The 5,605-nt window shown below is 41.4% G+C and overlaps 1 long non-coding RNA gene across 1 annotated transcript; it reads right to left on the bottom strand.

Annotated features, from left to right (window-relative positions):
• Positions 1-904: 904 nt before the first annotated feature.
• On the bottom strand, positions 905-5,299 carry LOC143660261 (uncharacterized). Its single transcript, XR_013163902.1, has 3 exons — positions 5,122-5,299; positions 2,074-2,206; positions 905-1,007 (listed from the first exon to the last, which is right to left on the bottom strand). It is a non-coding gene; the product is annotated as an uncharacterized LOC143660261 (long non-coding RNA).
• Between the last annotated feature and the right edge of the window lie 306 nt (positions 5,300-5,605).

The raw sequence follows: 5,605 nt of genomic DNA, 5'->3' as shown, positions 1-5,605 counted from the left end.
TTAGGCTGGCACCCCAGCCCTGGCCCCGGCAGCCTGCCTGACAGACATGTCAGATTAATACATCACCAGGTATGAAAGCGCAGTTAGAATTTGACTGAGGTACTTCCAGCCCGAGAAAGGGAACGATTTATCAATGCAAACTTAATAACATCTATTTGAATCTAACTAAAAATCAATATTTCATTACCAAATTGTTAGTGAGAATGAAGAAAAATTGCGGAAGTCGGGCAGTTTGGTGCTAGGGAAGCGTCAGGAGTTCAATGTGAAGACGGAATGATTCATGAGGCCGCGCTGGAGTAAGGGTGGAGGAGGACGGGTGGAGAAAAGTTGAAGGGGTCCCCTCGCTTGTGACCTTGGTCATGAGGGGGGAAACACAAGAAAATGAGAGTGACTGTCAGTTCCCTTCAGGGATGGAGCCTTCCATAAATCACAGGAAGCCAGCTCTGGGAGAGCAGAGGAGCTGGGCTGGGAGGGGCGTGGGGGTGAGAGCTGGAAGGATGGGGGAGCGATTTAACTGTTTGGACTCTGACATCTGGGTTGTCTTTCTCAGCATGGGACACACAAGCTAGATAGATAAAACCCAAGGAGGGGAGCTTTGTGACTAATTCATGCAAAACAGAGGAGGTGAAAAACTGTCACCCACCAGTGGGGGACAGCTAATCCCAAAACCAGCATGCTTTCCATTCCCATCAGAAAACTGGAAATGACAGCTTGTGTCTTGCCTGACAGAAACATAAATCAGCTAGTTGGAAGATCTGGTCTAGGTGAGATTTTGGTACAGATTTTCAGTCTGTGCATACAGAGCTGAAAAGGCTCTGTAGTTCCATTACTGAAGTAGAGTATCAATACGAATAAAATCCTTGAATTTGTTCCAAAATCTGAGATATAAATTATACCTGAGCTTTCATCTTTGCTTTTTGTTGTTGATCTCATTCCATGTTTGGGTTCATTTTCTTGGCCGTGCTTTACTAGCAAGACATTTGAAGACTGTGCATTTTGTCCTTTAGCTAGGGATAAAGGAGAATCCTATAAGATTTGATTCTTATACATAACACCCCCATAAATTAAAATTAGGTCTCTGTTGACTTTATTCACCGAAGAGTGATGCACAGGGACACAGCAGGGACTGGGATTGAAATGGCTGTTCTCACCCATGTTTTGTGACTCATAGGAAGGGAGGTGCATTTAGTAATATTGGACTAAGTCTCAGGTCCTAATTTTAATATAATTTCCTTTAACTAAATGAGTCTTAGTGTCTTGCTCCCCAGAGAAAATGTGATGTGTTTTGACAGAAGATGGAGATAAATTTTTTTTACACAAAACTTGGTCTACTTGGGATTTGATGTGGGTGGGGATATGGTAAGCTACCATTGTCCTAGAAATGTCATAGGCAAGGGCAGAGAAGTCCTTCTGCATCAGCCCTTTATGGGAATAAAAGGTGTTCTGGGCCACCCCCATCCTGAACTCCTGGGGCCTATGTAGTGTAATAGCCCAAAGGAACAAAACCCCTAGATCCAGGCACATGGAGATCATCAGTGTTTAAGGTGCTCTGATCATCTGATAGGTACTCTGTGAGCTCCCTGACTTCCCTGTGAGGTGGGTACTAGAACTGTCATCTCCACTATACACCTGGGGCTTAAGGAAGTTGGGTGGCCTTTTCCATCTCAGATAGGAAATGGCAGAGCAGGCTTTGAACCACAGTTCACCCTCTGAACACACTGCCCTCTTGCCCCACTTGCAAGCATACCATGGGGTTTGGGTCAGATGGTTTGAGTTGCAATAATGTCCTTGTTGCAACTCTGAAAGGTTGCACTGTTGTCCTGTGTCACTACAGTTTGATACTACATCAACCAGTAGCCACGTGGTATGAGATTCTCATTGTTGCCTTGTGTCTGTGCTTGTACCGTTCCTGAGTAGTAGTGGAGCCAGCCCAAGGATTGCGATTGAAAGCCTTTACACTGTACAATTTATACCTGCATACTTGCTCCAAATATGACCCCTTGGTGACCAAGGCAAGAGTTAAAAAGAAGAGTTAAAGCACTTCAGTCTCTGCCAATCTACCTCTGAGCTTACCTTGACTACAGCTGTATGGGCCACCACCCCTGAGGCATCAGCAAACCCATGGTTGATGGTGATGGCCAAGTGGTGCATTCTGAAGAAATTGATGTCTGTGACCTTCTTCCCAGAATTCACACATTGAAAGGCCCTGCCAAGCAGGAATAGAGCAAATATCTCAGGGGTTGGCAAGGCTGGTGACCACTAGAGATTGAGAGTGTGAGTGGGAACTGACTCCACTAGTCAAGAGGGACTGCTTAGAGTATTGTCTCCAAAAGTCTTTTTCCGAAACTGCAGTATCCTGGTGCATTTTTAAAGACAGCAGCAATGGCTTGGCTTTAACTGTGCAGTGGGACCGCAGCAGGGAGTCACTTCCCTTCACTCTCTCCACTTCCAGAGATTAGAGTCCAAAGGCTTACGCCATCAGTACTATCCATAGCTGAAAATTGTCTATAGAAACCCATTTGCATTGAAACCATGACTTTACCTTTATGTGGAAAAATGCAGAGAACACGGGAAATGTCTAATCAAACAGATTCACATCAAATGGTCTCACATGCCCAGTGGGTCACATTAACAGACCAGAACGTTTCACAGAAAGGGCGCATGGAAGGTTGAAAGCACAGAATAGCTCAGGCTCAACGGCTGCAACCCATCAACTCCTGGCTGAGCATGCTGAGGGAAAATCTTTTGCGAAACTTGACCTTGCCCAAGCTTATCAGCACCTGTTTGTCAATGATACTCTAACTTGCGCTCATCACTCAGCAAGGGCCATTTTGTGTTAAGTGCCTTCAGTTAGGAATTTTGTTGGTCCTTGGAGTTTTCCAAGCATTCATAGAGATCTGCTTTCCAGAATTTTAGGAGGGGTCTTAAATTCTAGTAAAATCCTGGCTTAAGATTCAAAAGACAAGTCTACAGAAATACTTGGGAAGGATTGAATGTGTTAGGTATCACTGAAGGAAGGACACATGAACATGAACTGCCCCGGACTGTGTCCAGAGGCTGGTTTTTCCATGTGGAAGAAGGAAGGTTTCTCATGACTCATTTACAATGTTGCGGGAAATCCAATGAAATGAAGCAGTAGACTCAAAGTGCTTAGCTCTGTTCTGGGCACCAAGGAAGTCACTGGCGTGGGATAGCAATAGCAGCTATTCTTATTCCTGTGCTACGATTCCTACTGGTGCTTCTACAATGATTGCTGCAACTTGAGTCCAGGCTTGTTTCAGCTCTCCCCGTCTAACTTCACTGAGACTATATGCAACCACTTCATGAATTGATTTGTAACCCTTCACTCTAGATGGCTCTCTTGGAATTTAAGAATGAGGGTGATACCAAGAGGGAAGACTCTGCAGCTTTAAAAGAGTGAGGCCTATGTTTACATGCTGTGATGGAGCAATTGCCATGATATATAGTTTTGTGAAACAAAGTGCAATAGAGAAAAATCTGTGTTTAATTGCTGCTGTTTACTGTTTACTTAAGGAGAAGGGGGTACCAAGATATATTGCATATAAATAAGTGAAATTATAAGCCATAAACATGGTTATAAAAGGAAGGAGGAAAAAAGAGTGGGAGAGAGATAGAAGCTAGACTTGTCTGAATATACCTTGTTTTAAAATTCAATTTTGGAAACAAGTAAATATTTTACATAATCATCAAATGCAATTAATTCAAAATGACAAAAAAGCGTCTCCAAAAATCAAAAGCAAAATGAAACAGATGAAACTGAATGTCTATCAATGGCTATGTAGCTTACAGAGACAATTTATTTTAGGTGACTTTAAAATAGATTCCATCATGGGTTGTATCCTACGGGCAAGAAAGAACTGCAAAGCATTGTTTTTGGCATCATATTGTTAATAATAATATCAGTATTGTTATTCTGAAATTCTCTCACATGGATGCATTAGGATAAAGCAAAGGAGTAATTATGTAAATGTCATTAAGATCAAAGATTGTTAGCATATGAGGAAAGAGGTATAAAAATAAAATCAGAATTAAAATCTAAATTTGAATTGAGAGTGCCAATTTGAATTTGTGACCTATTTTTTCCTGGGAAGGGGAGTTATTTCCCATTTGCTCACTGAACAGGCTGGAAATAGCAAACAACCCAGTAGTGCCGAGAAGCCCTATCACTAGATTGTGGTTTCTAAATACCATATCTCAGCAAAAGAAACCAGGAGAACTAACTGATCCCAAATGGAGGACAAAAAATGTACAATATGAGCCTGGAACACAGGTCATACAAGCAAGCAAGAAAGCTGTCAGATGACTGGAGTCATATCTAAAGGACACAGAAGCTAATCTGATATGTCTGCTGCCCAGAGATGTGACAAATTCCTCTGCCCAGGGTATATAAATATGAATAATGACTGCAACAAATTGAAATAACCAAACATGCCAAAATCCATTAGTTCAGAGTAATACTTAAAAGAAATTAAACAAACAAAAATCTTAATGGTCACTTTTGGAAGCCAGAGAACCCACTTATTATTCAGAAAACGGGAAAATCAAGGAAAAGACAGCCTTTCCTATAACTTGTATGTCCTATAAGAACTGTACTTCAGACTGACCAAATAGTTAAGAGAAAATTACCCTTCACAGAAGTACTGCAGTCAATGAGGGAAGAAAGGATGATAGAATTCCCAACCCCTGAAGAAAATGGATTCAGGAAATGATTATTAATGGCCATTAATACCACAGGAAAAGAAACAACCAGACATCAGCTGTTTCCTGATGAAAGTATGCAAGGGCTCTAGATCTTGCCAGGAAACCAAACCTGAATCATGTGGAGCTTCTAGATCTAAGTACCAGCTTACAGAAAATATGGGAGAGAGGGAGACATGTTAAAGGAAACGATGGTAATGCAACCAATAAAATCCAGAATGAGGGGAAGTCTCCAAATTAGAAAATCTGGTTTCTTCAACAACTAAAAAAATAACAAGAGGAAATCTAGACACTGGATATTTGATGATGTTAAGGAATTATTCTCATTTTTATGGTAGCTGATGGGCTTGCAAAATCTTTACCCACTCCAGTGTCCCTGAACCTCCGAGCCATGTTCCCTACCTTTGGCTTAGAAGTGAAGAATAGAGCAACTGAGGTTTTCCTCATCAGAGGGCTAGAAGTCATGGCCCAGTTGCCAAGGGACTGGCTGTGGGAAACTCTAAGAGTGCAATCATACCCATTAAGGAAGAAATGATGGAAAAAGACATTATGCTTATTTTTTAGGCCTGAGAATGTTATCTCTTAGAGATACATGCTGAAATATTTATTGATGGAAGCGTATGATAGCTGGGATTCATGTATGTCACAATAGTTCACCTTGGTGATAGTCAGATGGGGGCAGGGAGTGGAGAAAGGCAATAGATGAAGTCATTGTGGCCACAGTAATTGTTGGAGCACCATGATAAGTAAATGGTAGCTCATTATATTATTCTCTTTATTGTGTGTTGACATTGTCCATAAAAAAAGAATAAAAAATATTCAAGTATGATACAAATCTGTTTCTCACACATCTATTAAGTACCTATTGTTTGTCTGGCACTGTACA

Source organism: Tamandua tetradactyla, chromosome 16, assembly GCF_023851605.1.
Source record: "Tamandua tetradactyla isolate mTamTet1 chromosome 16, mTamTet1.pri, whole genome shotgun sequence".
NCBI classification, from domain to species: domain Eukaryota; kingdom Metazoa; phylum Chordata; class Mammalia; order Pilosa; family Myrmecophagidae; genus Tamandua; species Tamandua tetradactyla.
Note: the sequence above shows the minus strand (reverse complement) of the source record. Positions and strands in the feature narration are given on the sequence as shown.